The sequence below is a fragment of the Engraulis encrasicolus genome, unplaced genomic scaffold, assembly GCF_034702125.1.
Source record: "Engraulis encrasicolus isolate BLACKSEA-1 unplaced genomic scaffold, IST_EnEncr_1.0 scaffold_41_np1212, whole genome shotgun sequence".
Classification (NCBI taxonomy): Eukaryota; Metazoa; Chordata; class Actinopteri; order Clupeiformes; family Engraulidae; genus Engraulis; species Engraulis encrasicolus.
The window spans coordinates 381,470-396,214 of record NW_026945720.1 but is presented as its reverse complement, the minus strand read 5'-3'; the positions used below and the strand labels follow the sequence as shown (position 1 = coordinate 396,214).

General features: G+C 42.5%; 1 long non-coding RNA gene across 1 annotated transcript; it reads right to left on the bottom strand.

Moving 5' to 3' along the window:
• Positions 1-2,880: 2,880 nt before the first annotated feature.
• Positions 2,881-6,012, bottom strand: LOC134443997 (uncharacterized). Its single transcript, XR_010033831.1, has 3 exons — positions 5,661-6,012; positions 5,379-5,495; positions 2,881-3,022 (listed from the first exon to the last, which is right to left on the bottom strand). It is a non-coding gene; the product is annotated as an uncharacterized LOC134443997 (long non-coding RNA).
• Positions 6,013-14,745: the final 8,733 nt, after the last annotated feature.

Below are 14,745 nucleotides of genomic sequence, written 5' to 3'. Positions count from 1 at the left end.
TGATCTTTAGCAATGGCGGGCATCGCTTGACTTCAAAAAGAAAAGCTACTCCGAAAAACACGATTTAAAAGAATTTCTGGATCATTATTATGGTATTAAACAGATTGAAATTACGACACGAGTTGGTAAAAGGTTTGATTTATCCTCCTTCTCTGTCGGTGGCTCTATGATAATCGTTATTATTCGTCACTTTACACTGTAAATAGTCAGACCCACATTTAGTTATTTTGGCGAGAGTAGCCTAACTAAAGTAAAAAGGTAAAGTAAAATTTGTATAATGCCATAACCACCACATTTTAAATATACTTGGAGTAACTTGCCCACGCTGGATTGTAGAGAAGACAGATAGCCTATGTACAGGCTATTAAGAAAAGATGTCATCATATCCAGTGTTGGGCATTAGGCTACTCAAAAACAGTTGGCTAATGCATTACTTGGGCTATTAGGCTACATGTTACTGCCTTTTCAAAATAATCCCTTACACTACAATATTACTATAGTTAAAATGTAAGCAGTGGTGGACAAAGTAAAAGTACTTTTATGGTGTTATTACAACAGTTGCACATTATATTAAGCCTACATAGGCCAGCTGTTACACTGACTGTTTATTGAGAAAGACTGATATTACTGAAAAACATTAAAAACCAAGAAGGACCCACCACTAACTCAATCCAACGTGTGCAGGATCAGCTCATCCTAAGACAAGTACATTGGTCTACTTTTTTGCTCAGATAAGTTACCTGTGTTGGAAAGAAACAGTTTCTTTTTCAACTTTTACTTTGTCCACCACTGAATGTAAGGCATTACACTACTTTTGCATAACTTTAGTTAGCCTACTTTTGCCAAAAGAACTGTAGGCCTAAATATGGATCTGGCAATTTATTAGTGGAAATCAAGCTCGTGTCTTGAGTTTTTCACCCCCCCATCCAGGTGTTTGTAATGCATTGTAACTGGAGTTATTTAGCATTGCAATTAAGTAAATGTTACACATTTTGCCCTGTAATGCCTTACATTACTGCATTACAGCTAAAAGTAATGCATTACAGTAATTAAATACTTTTGTAATGCATTACTGCCCAACACTGATCACATTGTGCATGTGTAGTGGTTGAGTTTCAATTTGGAGATATGGTTTATTGTCCATTGTACCCACAAACTTAAACACATCAGTTAGCTTTTAAGTCATTTAAACCGCTTCTTTACCTTCATGTACTGCCAATCCATTACTTAAGTGTCTGAAGGCCTGTTTTTTGTTTGCTTAAATGAAAGCTATACAACGTGACATCAACATTGTGGAAAGCCTTTATTGTCATTCCACCAGCACATTGACATTTAAAGGGTCACCATTAAGTGAACAAAAATTAACATAGGAAACATGTGCACAGTAAAAAAAAAAAAGAAGAAGAAGAAGAATAATGATAATGTGAAACTACTGTATATTAACTATACATAGCACTTGTCCAAATCCTGGAGGTTAACAGGCATATACGCGTAACTCACATCTTTGAGACTTAAGAGACTTGCAGCATCCAGTGATGAGGTAGCAATCACATTTAGATACATTTTCAACAGGTAGGCAACTGACAACAGATGAATTGACTAGGTATAATACTTGTTAATGATGACAGTACTTGACACCCCTCAGCTTCAGTTTTGAAACTGAAATGTTGTTCATGTCTGTTACAACAAATACATCAGGTAAACAATACAATCAGGTAAACAATGTGATAGTGTTACTTCAGCCCTTCTTCACATGTAATGGTGATTGCACCCATAAGTGGTAGGTGTGCCCTGAAAAATCTGAAGAGTGCTGTCCTTCGCCTCCTTCCTTCACCTATGTTTTATGTGGGATTCAGCCCCCAGTTAAAGTCTGTATTTATCAGTAGCCGATAGCGTGAGCATGTCTCTTGGGGCCTATGCTACAAAGCTGGTTTAGAATAAGTTAAGGTTAAGTTAAGAGGTAAATCGTCTAATAGAAGAGCCTGGGGTCCTCATTTTGTTTAGAAAAGCTCTTGTATTAGATGATTTGCCTCTTAACTTATCCTGTAGTATAGGCCCCTGCACTCTACCCTGTGCAATCAACAAATGTAATCACTAAGCCCAACTGGGATTTGGGTAGTACATAGACTGTATATTTAAATGACATGAAGCTCACACTTATATCAAAGTTAAAAAAAAAATGAAAAAGGAAATTATCAGCAACATTCAAAGGAAAGACTCTTCACAAGCTTCGCTACCTACAGACAGTGGCAAACAACGTGTACACACAATCTTTTGTTTTTAAGTGATTCATGGAACATGAAGGAGTTGTTTCATTAAAAGGCGAACATCATGATGGCTGTGTAACCGCGATGTTTGTGCAAGTGTGCTGGGCCTGCAAACTGACTGTGTGGCAGGCTTGAACTGTTGCAAGTGAACAAACACTCTAAAAACATTGTTTTTGCATGTTGCCTTGTTACTTTCTGTGGGTGTGCATCAGATGAAGTAGACAACTTGCTGCTTTCAGTGTACTTAGGTGCATTGATTTCTTGCTTGTTGTCTATATCAGTGGTTCCTGGGGTGCGGACAGGTGCATAAAGACAAGTGCATTGTTTGGAGACAGAGAAGCGTAGATAAGTTGAGATCTTGAATGTCATGGGTGTAAATGTGCCTAATATGAAATAATGTATGGGGCATTGTTTTTTCCCACAATAACATTGCTGTGATTCCTGGTGTAATCGCACATGCACTGAAGAAATCTCTCTAATGTGTAGAGTTAGGCACCAGTGATCCACAGAGATTTTTGATGATGCACTGTAAAATCTTAGGGTCTGAGGTGCAGTTAGAGTACCATGGCGTGATGCAGTATATAATGATAGATTCAGTTGTTTACGAGTAGTGTTTGTGGTAGTTTTTAACATGGTTCACAAGAAGTGTAGATAGACTTGGCAGAGGTGTTGGTGGTCCATAACTGGTCCTGGATGATGTGCGTACCACCTCCACTGGCTCTCCTCTGAAGAGTTGGACACACTGGCAATGTCACCTGAAGTTTTGCAAATAATAAAGATTAGACAGGGGCAGCCATGACTCAATGGTTAGTGGGTCATTTCACGTGAAATCAGACACTTTGGGACCCGACCGACTCAGATTTCAATCGTACTTGCTGTGCCTGTTTAGTAGCAAGGTAGCACCCTAGAACTGCATTTGTGTGAATCTGACACCAATATTAAGAGAGAAACAGACTAGCAAAGGTTTACATATGAGAGTAGGACACTATACATTCAGCCTTGATTATATCAGTCAGGGTAAGTCACAAAAAGATGTCTGAGGTGTTTGAAAGCTCTTTTCTGGCTCTACAAATTACACACACAGCATGGAATACAGCAACCATCAGAATATGAGTTATGATACATTGAAAAGTTAAAAATCGAATACTAAAAAAATAAAGAAAAATAAACTAAACAGGCACAGCAAGTATGATTGAAATCTGTGTCGGTCGAGTCCCAAAGAGTCTGATTTCACGTGAAATGACCCTAATGCCTTTAGATCAGAGGATCGGCCAAGTGTAATGTACGAATCGATTTTTGTGATTTTCAAAACATTTTCAAAACATTCAATGTGTTAATAATAATATGTAACATTGTGCAAAGACAACATGTTAGTTGTATTAGCCAAGCAGAAGTACCGTATTGTTCTGAGGAAAACATGTGCTCATTCGAAATGTCACCCTTGCAACAAATCCCAAAAGTTGAAAAGGCAGGCCCGACCTCTCCCTACATCTCCATCCATGGCTGAAGTGCCCTTGAGCAAGTCAAGTGAAGTCGGCTTTATTGTAAAATTTCTTTACATGCAGTGGTCATGCAAAGAATTTGCAATTACGTTTCTTACTTTCCCATGCAGACATAGGCATAGACTTTAGGTGTGGACAGGCATAGACAATTAGACATAAGACAGTAAGCATACATTGCACCTAGAGTACTTATACAACACCCATACAGACATTATGTGCAAGACTGGGCAACAGCAAATATACCCTGACAAATAGAAATTGTAAGTCACTTTGAATAAAAAATGAAAGCGTCAGCTAAGTGTAATGTAATGTCCTGACTGCAAGCTGCAAGCTTTATCACCTATTTTCTCTTATAAAGCAACCACACTGTCATATATTAGAGGCGGGTATTGGCAAGGGGTAGGCGATGTGATTCACGATTAACATGCCACTATGCGATTATATCATGATGCATCGCAATAGGGTGTCATTTCGATGCATCGCGATACATTGCAAAATTTACTTCAGTAAAAAAACAGTTGCTTAGGCTACTTATTATTTACTTGAGTAAATATATAAACCTATTCACTTCAGTAAATATGTAAAGATACAGCTCACTTGTCAATTGCTGTGTAGCATTCATAAGTCAATTCATGTGAGTTTATCAGTAATCTGGGAGATAGCTTTATAAACTGAAGTAAAAAAGTTTTAGTGGGCATTGGATGCAACTGGATAACCCTGAAAACATCAATAGTGTACATAATTATCATATCCAAATTTACCCACAAGGCAGTTTTCCCTTTCTAACATCTCCATGGGATCTTATTTTCAACGATCTTTCTGTGCAATAGGTCATTGTTGGATATGTTGACCAAGTGCTATTATCCAGCCTAGTGCTATTATCCACACACACACGTGCGCACACACACACACAGAACTAACTCAAGACAAAAGCACACACACACACACACACGTTGCTGCTGCTTCATGCCTTGAATGGCTGTACTGGAAAACTAGCTACCACTAGTTGTACATATTGCACATTACAATTGCTTACTTTATATTAATTATTTTTCACAATGCTACTATCACCATGTCAGAATCGTCACAATAGGACATGACTGAAAATGCACTACAATACCTCTTCTTAATACATGTTCTATTATGTCTGCTGTTGCCCAGTCTGCACTTTATATGTCTGTAAGGGTATTGTATAGGTACTCTAGGTGTAATGTATGCTTACTGTCTATGTCTAATTGTCTATGCCTGTCCACACCTAAAGGCTATGTCTATGTCTGCATGGGAAAGTAAGAAACGTAATTTCAATTCTTTGTATGACCAGTGCATGTAAAGACAATAAAACCTGTAAAGACAGTAAAGACGCTGAAGAAGGCTTAGGCCGAAACGTCTGTCTGTCTGCCGTGCTAACCCAGTATTAAAACTGCAAGAAATTGATCCGGGAGTGCGGCTTTTTTACTATACATGAACTTTGCTCGCACCCAAAGACCTTGTAAGAAACTTTTCGGAGTTGAGCGCACTTTCTCTACTAAACGACAATAAAACCGACTTGACTTGACAGTGTGTGTGTGTGTGTGTGTGAGAGAGAGAGGGATTAAATGGTAAAACCAACCTCTGCTTTCAAAACTTGTTTGGTTTCGTTGACCCCCCTCTTCCTTCAGGTGACCCGTTTGTGTACATCCGTGGACTGACGGCAGCAGCATCTGAATAGGGAACACCCAGGTCAACACTGGATTTAATGGGGAAAAAAATATTTAATTACAGCAATGCATTACTTTTGCAGTAATACAGTAATGAACTGGGAAAGGGCAGTGATATTTGCTTAGTTACAATGCCAGTAACAGATTGGCAGCTGTAGCATAGGGCCTACATAGAAAAGGTATGAGTACTGTACTTGTGCATTAGGCGAACAGCCAACAGCTGTCAGTAGGCTCTTCATCGTTCATGTTCAGTAGATCTTGCAGCTACCTCATCCTCCTGTCAAGCAGCAGTTAGAATATCTAGGAAATAAACAAAAAACAACAGTAAATCTGTGCTCACCAGTTTGTGTTGAATGTTATAAACCTGATGACTTCCTGCCTTAGTACCATAACGTGTTGAGATCATTTTATTCATTATTTGTATGCCTGTATGTTTACTTTCTAGTGTGACGTGGTGCCTACAAAACTTTGAACAACTTAAGTTTGCATTACATTACATTACATTGCATTTGGCAGACGCTAACCAAAGCGACTTTCAAAAGAAAAGTTTGCATGCAGCCACTTTGAAGTTGGCCTGATGTGTTTTCACATAGACCTTAAAATAATCTCTGTAAAGAGAGATCCTACAATATGCTTACATCAACCAAAGGGCTGCACATGGAACAAACGAAATAAAATAATAATAATAATAACGACACAACAGGATGCAGCTAAGTGTAAGAGGTGAAATTTAGACCACAGGTTCTATTGGACACTTAGTGACACGATTCAGGAAAGACAGACAAAGGGAATAACGGTGATGGTAGTTTATTGTTCACAATTCATGATTTAAAATACAACATTGAAAATATAAATAAAATACAAGAGTGTTTCAACCAACAGCGGTATAAAGTGCTGTGTGCGTTTTGCATAAATTAATCACAATCTGGAGATACAAGAGGACCGTACAAAAGTTAAGTTAGGTTACGTTAAGTTACACAAGTCACACCACTGCAATCTATAAATAGGGAAAATAACAACAATTCATAGTCATTTCATCTCATCAGTGCACGAAAGGCAACCACGGCAAACCATAATTACTGACACTCATTAATGCCCGAAAACATCACGTTGCACACTGGGCCACACTACAGTAGGATTCACTACACCCATAAAGACCTAACTGTTGTACAGTCCTCCTATGTAGCCTACTCAGCGGAGCTACCCAAATGTCACTACACAGTACCGCTGGGTCACACACGCACACACTCGCTCACTGACACACACACACACACACACACACACACACACACACACACAGTTCAACAGCGGGGGAGAAATAATCAATCCCCCGAAAATACAACAAACCAAATTCCCGTGCTGCTGCTGGCCTCTCAGCCACTGCTGCCGGACGTGGGCTCTTTAATTACTTATTGCAGCTATAACACGCGCAATACCCAAATGCAACTTACCCACAGTTCCCAACGCGACCGGCCGCACGCAATGGACACATCTACAGCCCACGTCCCGACACGACAGCTTGTGGCAGACAGCTCAGCAGCCCTGCTCTGACCCTGCTCTCCCCAACAATGAGCAAAACACCATTTTAAAACCATACCCTGCTCATCCGCCGCCAACCACCACAGGTGCGCCTGTCAATTACAGCAAACGAGTTCAGGTGCACCCATGGCAGCCAGCGCGGCTGAGCCCCACCCCCAGCGCTTAGCGCACCAGCCTACATCCACCCCCCCTACATCAAATGTGTCCTCACATTCCCCCTGCCATGATGATCACACTTGGTAGCGTTGGGGTAGCTGACCCTTCGTAGCCCGTGCAGAGCGGCGCACCCCCTCGGCAACCGCAGGCGACGGGTCCTGAACCCTGGAAACAGTCCGACTTGCACCTGGAAGGTGCGCTGCATCAGGAGACGGCCCATGGCCATCTGGCACATCGTCTTGCGGGGTGGCTGGACCTGGATAACAGCCCCAGACCCAAGGATACATACACACATTACCATTCTTGTTAACATCAACCCTGTCAGGTACCGCTCCCTCTTGCTGCGGCATGGGATTTACATCAAATTTACAGGGATTTAACAGGTTACGGTGCAGCACTCTCTCTTGCCCATTAACCCCCTCAGATTTCACCACATACACAGGTATATCAACATTGGGCTGAGACACAACCACATATGGAACCCGTTCCCACTTACTATCCAACTTCCCCCTCGTTCTTGACCTCTTATTGAGGACCAGTACCCTTTGCCCCGGCAACAAAGGCTCCCCTTTAACCCTGCGGTCAAACCCCTGCTTCTGAGAAGCTTGCGCCTTGACCGCTTGGTTCTGAGCCTGCTGATAAGCAGTTGCCAACCGTCTATGGTGATGGTGCACCCAGCTGTCTGCAGTCCCTGAAAACCCATCCCCATTGCCCAGCAACACATCCAGAGGCAGTTTAGCATGTCGCCCAAACATCATATAGTAGGGGCTGTACCCTGTTGTCGAATGGGGGGTATTATTGTAAGCGTGCACCAACTCCGCCACATGACAGTCCCAGTCTTCCTTCTGGACATCATTCAGAGTGCCCAGCATGCTCAAGAGAGTTCTATTAAACCGTTCACACTGGCCGTTTCCGGCAGGATGGTATGGAGTTGTGTGGGATTTCTTGATGCCATACAGTGTGCATAACTCTTGGATGACTTTGGACTCAAAATTTGGGCCCTGATCAGAATGCAATTGGTCAAAGCCTCCAAATGGCTGAATGAAATGCTTCCACAGGACCTCAGCTGTTGTTTTTGCCGTCTGATCTAGGGTCGGCACGGCAACTGCATAGCGGGTGAAGTGGTCCACCATGACCAGCACATTACAGACCCCGCTTCGTGCCGCTTCTAGGGATAAGAAGTCCACAGACACAAGTTGAAGGGGGTAAGTAGATTGAATGGGGACCAATGGGGCACTTACTTGAGTACTTGGTGTCTTCCGCAGGATGCAGCTGTTGCATTTAGTGCAGTGGTTGTCGACGTCCTTCGCCATGCCTCGCCAGAAGAAGCGCCTCCGTGCCACGGGCAGGACCTTCTCTGTTCCGAGGTGACCAGCCCGATCGTGTAGCCACAAGAGAACCTGCTTCTGCAAACACTGAGGCACCACCACTTGTTTAATCTTTTCCCCGGTCTTGTCCCATACTTCTCTGCATAGCAGGCCTCGTTCTTCGCACAGGCGGTCCCACTCTCGCAGCAACGCTTGCGTTGGCCGTCCTTCTGCTGCCCTCTCTCGTGGGGAGGGACCCCGACCCCGGTCCATGTAGAGCCATAGCCGCGACACCTCGGAGTCAGCCCTCTGTGCTCTCTTCCAGTCCGCCAGTGAGCTGGGTCCCAGCCAGCCTTCCCGGTCAGCTGGCACCGCGGTCTCTCCACCTGGACTCGCCGTCGGACCCGGGTCTTCTGGAACAAATGCATGCAAACAGGCCTGGACCACATCAGACTGGACACTCACCACCACGTCTGCAGGGGCCGCCGTCTCCTCCTCCTCCTCTTCGTCCTTTATTGCATCCTCCAATGACCACCGGGACAGGCCATCTGCGTTGCCATTCGTCCTTCCTGGTCGGTACTTCACGTCAAACTGGAACCCTGCCAGCTGGGCCACCCAGCGTTGTTCGACTGCACCTAGGTTGGCTGTGTTCAAGTGAGCCAGGGGATTGTTATCGGTGAACACCGTGAAGGGAGACACTGCAAGGTATTCACGAAACTTGTCCACAATTGCCCATTTCAAGGCTAAAAGTTCCAATTTAAAAGAACTGTAGTTCTTGTCATTCTTTTCTGATGGACGGAGGCTCCTGCTCGCATAAGCAATCACCCGTGCCTGGCCGTCTTGTTTCTGCGCCAGCACCGCCCCCAGCCCTGCATGGCTGGCATCGGTATAGAGCAAAAATGGCAACTGAAAGTCTGCATATGCCAAAACCGGGACTGTGTCGTGCCGAAAAGCGAGTCCCTGACAGAACACGAGTGCCCTCATTGAAACCAATGAAATTTTTTTGAGAGAATTTTTTTTTTTTTTTTTTTTTTAAATGCAGAATGAACTAGCCTACATAATTCATGAACTAAACATATGCTTATGAAACATTACTCGTCCTCCACTTAATATGAGCTATTTGGATGAAACTGTAACATTTGTTATGACAATTCTTCTATTCTTTTATGGAAATAATAGTAATACTTCCAGAAGAAAACTGAAATTGTAACCAGCTCTTTGTAATACTTCCAGAAGGAATGTAGACGCTTTATTGATAGGCCTTCCATCTTAAATTGTGTCGGATTTGTCTGCAAAAATGGGTAAAAAATATCTGAAAAATTGGTCATTGGTTTCCATTGGTTTCAATGAGGGCAGTCGTGTTCTGGCAGGGACTTGCTTTTCGGCATAACAACTGCGTCCATCAACTACAGATTCTGCTCAAGATTTTGAGTGCACTCTGATCATTAAAAAAAAGAAGAAGATGTAGGCTAGACGAGGGGGAGGGAAGAGAGGTTGGCCAATACACAAAAGAGGAGCACGTTACTGCCAAAAGTAGGCCTAAGTCAAGTGGATCTACAAAATGTTTAAATGTTGATTACTGGCCCTTTCCTCATCAGTGTTGGGCAAGTTCACTGACTTATAAGTCAGTGGGCAAGTTACTCAAGAACTGTGATAGGCCTACATTAGCCTACTACTATTACATGTTGCTGTCATTTTCAAAACTATGTAAAACTTTTCAAAAAAATCCTTTACATTACATTAGCCCAGTGGTTCTTAACCTGGGGTGCGGGCACCCCCTGGGGGTGCGCCAGAGATTCCAGGGGGTGCGCAGAATTTTGTTTGTGTTGAGGTTGTGACCAAAATTATGCTTGCAAACACTGTAGTTAGGTCAAAATAAGACCAAATTAGAACATGTTATGGTCGCCATTTTAAGCCATTAAGGTATTGATTAATGTCTCAAGCAAGAATCATTGTAATTAATCACTTAAAACATTTTTTAGTTCATGTACACGTGCAGAGGTTTGTGTTGGGGGTGCGCGGCTTGTCTTCGGCACAGGAAAGAGGGTGCGTTAAGTAAAAAAGGTTAAGAACCACAGCATTAGCCTACTACTCTTACATGTTGCTGTCATTTCAAAACTATCTAAAAACTTTTCAAAAACATCCTTTACATTACAATATTAGGCTACTAAATTTAAAATGTAAGGAATTACACTACTCTTGCATTACTTTAGATACTTTTGCCAAAAGAACTGTAGACCTCAATATAGATCTGGCAATTTATCACAATGTAAATAAACCTCATAAGTCATGGCTTTTTCACCTCCCGTCCAGGAGGTGTTTTGGCAGCATACAGACTAAAACTACCAGGTCAGGAATAGCTTCTTTCTGACCCACCACACTGAATACCACTAAAATCCAGGTCAAGATACAATGCATTGTACCTTAAGTTACTGTAACTAAGTAAATATATTTTTTAATTGCCCTGTAATGCCTTTCATTACTGCGTTACAGCAACATGTAAGGGCTTTAGGGGTCTTACACACTAGGGTGCTAAAGCATCGCGATTGCGATTGCAGACAATTATGGTGCCTTCACGATCTCGGGACCTCTCGAGACAGCTGACGACACTGCTCATGTGACAACCGAGTTCTGGACTTTGGCGCATGAACGCCACTGATCCCGGAACAATCGGGAATCAATTATGCGTGTTTTGTTTTGGTTCTCTTTTCTTTTTTCCACCTCCACTTGAGCCTCCACACCCACGAGATATCATTTTAGCTGAAGTAAGCTAAATTAAACAATCAGAGACAAGCAATATATGTGCATCTGCAATTGAATGACATTAACTGGTGTTGTTGATAGTGATTACAAGATGATATTTTAGCATTTATGATACTGTTTACATGTCAGTTGCATGCATGGGCGCCATGTTGATGATGCGTGTGTCGTCACACAATACACAGATGTCTCAGATATTTTGTCCGACCCCTGTAGTGATGTCATAGCCGTTAAGGCTGTGGCTGGTGTTTCATTGCCACTCAAATGCTAATAAGCATATTAGCACCTGTGGCGTTCAGTGGTGGCTTCATGAAATCTGAGGCCCTGGGTGTGTTACAATATGCGACCTTGCGTCCTCCACTTATGCTTGTGGCCTTGTACCAGGAAGTAATTTGTCATGTTGACATCACTAACAAGTCAAGTCAAGTCAAGTAGGTTTTATTGTCAATTTCTTTACATGCACTAGTCATACAAAGAATTTGAAATTACATTTCTTGCTTTCCCATGCAGACATAGACTAATCTAGGTAAGGACATAGACAGTATAGACATAGACAGCACTTATACATGGACATAAGACAGTATGGACATAGACAGTGCTCATACAGACATTTAAAGTGCAAGACTGGACAACAGCAGACTTGTAGAGAACATACATTAAGAGGAGGTAATTGTTGTGCTTTTCCTAAAAGTTCTTTATAGCGGTCTGACATAGTAATAGTAGCATTTTGAAGAAAAATAAATATTAAAATAGGTTTATCAAGGACAATCACATTATATTTCAATATCTTCCAAAAGCTCAATTGTAAAGTAATTTTCTCTTTTGCAAACTGGATGGTGAATGAAGAATAGTCCCCCAAAAATTGTTTTGACTAGGCTGAGAGCAGGGAAAAGTATTTGTTTTCTTCACGGAGGCGGGGCATTAGCAAAACGTGAGGTCACATGCACAAGTGGAGGACGCGAGGTTGCATATTGGAATTCACTCCCTGTACAAAGAACAATGTTGAGCCCCCGGCTTCTGCAAGCGTACGCCTGTAATGAATGAATAAAAAGAGGACATGAGTGGGATCATTCAACCTCAACTTTTACATTTTGAAAAAAAAAAGAACATTGTCATCACAGATTTGTTGGTTTTCAAGAGACATGCTGTCTCTTTTCCTATGGCTGGTAACATACTGTTTAAAGGCCAACTTCCGATAAAACTCAGTTTTACTCACTCCTTTCGAAGATCGGACGGTCACCCCAAGTTAAACTCACTTGCAAGGCTCTCATAGCGATGCGTCAACTCTCCTGGCTGTGTTTCCCGGTGTTTCCCAATTTACATAAATAATGCAGAGAAACGAGCGAATCACGAAAGCCTTTCTGTGTTTCGTCACGTCGAAAGAAGGCGTTGCCCACAAAGGTTTATATCGACCCATTTATCTAAAAACATGTCGAGTAATTTTTTTCTGCTTGTTTTCAAAACAAGCAACGTCTGGTGGTCCGAAACATAGCTTAGCTTAGCTATCAGCTGGTTGCTACTCTCAGGTACACACACAGCACAAAGCCTCATACATAAAGCCTGCTCACTCCGGTTGCTCCGTGCCTGCAGCTCGCCTAGGGGTCGCTGTCGAAAGAGCACAGCCCTGAATGGAGCCTGCACGCCTCCGTTGGCGCCCCTATAGTGCAGTACCACCCGGGGAAGTGGCGACTCTGTTTCCCATTACATTCTCTCCAAGAACTGGAGGACTGAGCCAATCAGAGACGCGTTTCTTTGAGAGCAGGAGGAGTGAGCCAATCAGAGACGCATTTCCACGAGAAACACGGAACACTCTCTCGTTTCTCCACAAGCCACCTTGCCAGCTTGCAAAAACGTCTTGAAACAAAGCAACCAGAACGTTTTTTAAAACAGGACCAACGCGTAACACATTCAATAACAATTGGGAACACGGCAATATTAATTAAATGACGTTGAGAGGCCATCTTTAACATATATATATATATATATATATAGATTTGTTTTTAATTACATTTCTGAAAATAGGGGAAAATTGCGCGCAGGGCCCACTAGTGAGTCAGTTCTGCGTCGCTAATTATGAGGGGCCCCTTTAAGCCAAAAGTGCCCTGTTCATAATGAACGATGAATGACTGAAACCTTAATCACTGCCCCGAAGGGAGTTCGTCCTGCATTCAGGAGTAGAACAAACAGACACATGGACTTAAATAAATATAGGCCCTACATACAATTACACAGTACACAAGCAGTGTGTTCCAATATGCAACCTTGCTTCCTCCACTTGTGCTTGTGGCCTTGTACCAGGAAGTAATATGTCGTGATGACATCACTGACAAGAGCATTACATTTCAACGTCTTTCAAAAGCTCAATTGTAAAGTCTTTTTCTCATTTGCAATTAATGAAAAATGCATATTGGAATGGGCCTATGGAATTTCTCAACCAGTGACTATTTTGGGGCCCTAGGCGAAATATTAACATAGGGCCCTCAAAAGCCATTAGGCCTATTTAAACACCTACATAAAACAAGGGTCACCTCCAATTGGTGTGTTAGAGCCGTCCGGAAGGGGTGGAGACTAAGGGCCTCTGCACACCGGCTCCGATAGCACTGCGGCACACTTTTGCTTCCGACAGAATTCGGACCCCCAAAACCCAATTTCACACGAATATTACATTGATAGTCAATGGGCGGCGCCGACTAGGGGTGGGTATTGGCAAAGGGTTCACGATTCGATGCGTATCACGATACACATGCCACGATGCGATTCTATCACGATGCATTGCGATTCATGTACTACTGTGATGCATTGCGATATTTACTTCAGTAAATGTGTAAAATACAGCTTATTTGTCAGTTGCTGTGTAGCTTTCTTAAGTCAGTTCATTCTATTTAAGCATTCTATCATCTGGGAGAGAGCTTACCTCACAACAGAAATATTACCTATTCTCTACTGAACAAAATAACCCGTGGCAAATCGAATTTTATTGTTATCAAATAATCAATTGTCATGAATCCATGCAGTATATTGAGAAAATAAGTATCACGATACCTTGTCATGAATCGATGCATTGTATCGTGAGAGTAAGTATCGTGATGCATCGATGCGACGATTATTTTGCACACCCCTAGCGCAGACAAAATAGAACTTGTCTCTAATTGCTATCCGACATCTGCGAATGTCCGCAGACATCGGCACCAGTGTGCGTGGTTCTATTAAAAACAATGGAAACGAATTTTAGCTGAGCAGTGCTCAGCACTTTGTCGGAGCTGGTGTATGGAAGCCCTTAGGTACCCCATTGTCATTCTACACCCATCCCCAATGGCCGTGGCCACCTCCTGCATCCTCAGACGTGTGAATGGTGGCCATACACATGGAATTCTCAGCTAATTACCATTCTAAAAGATCTGGGAGGTGATTGGTCAGAAGTGAATACAGGCAGTTAATAGGCCAAGCTATTTGATCAGGAGGGAATACAAGTGTTAGGCTCATGATGTAGTATAAGGGCCACAGGACATGCTGTCAT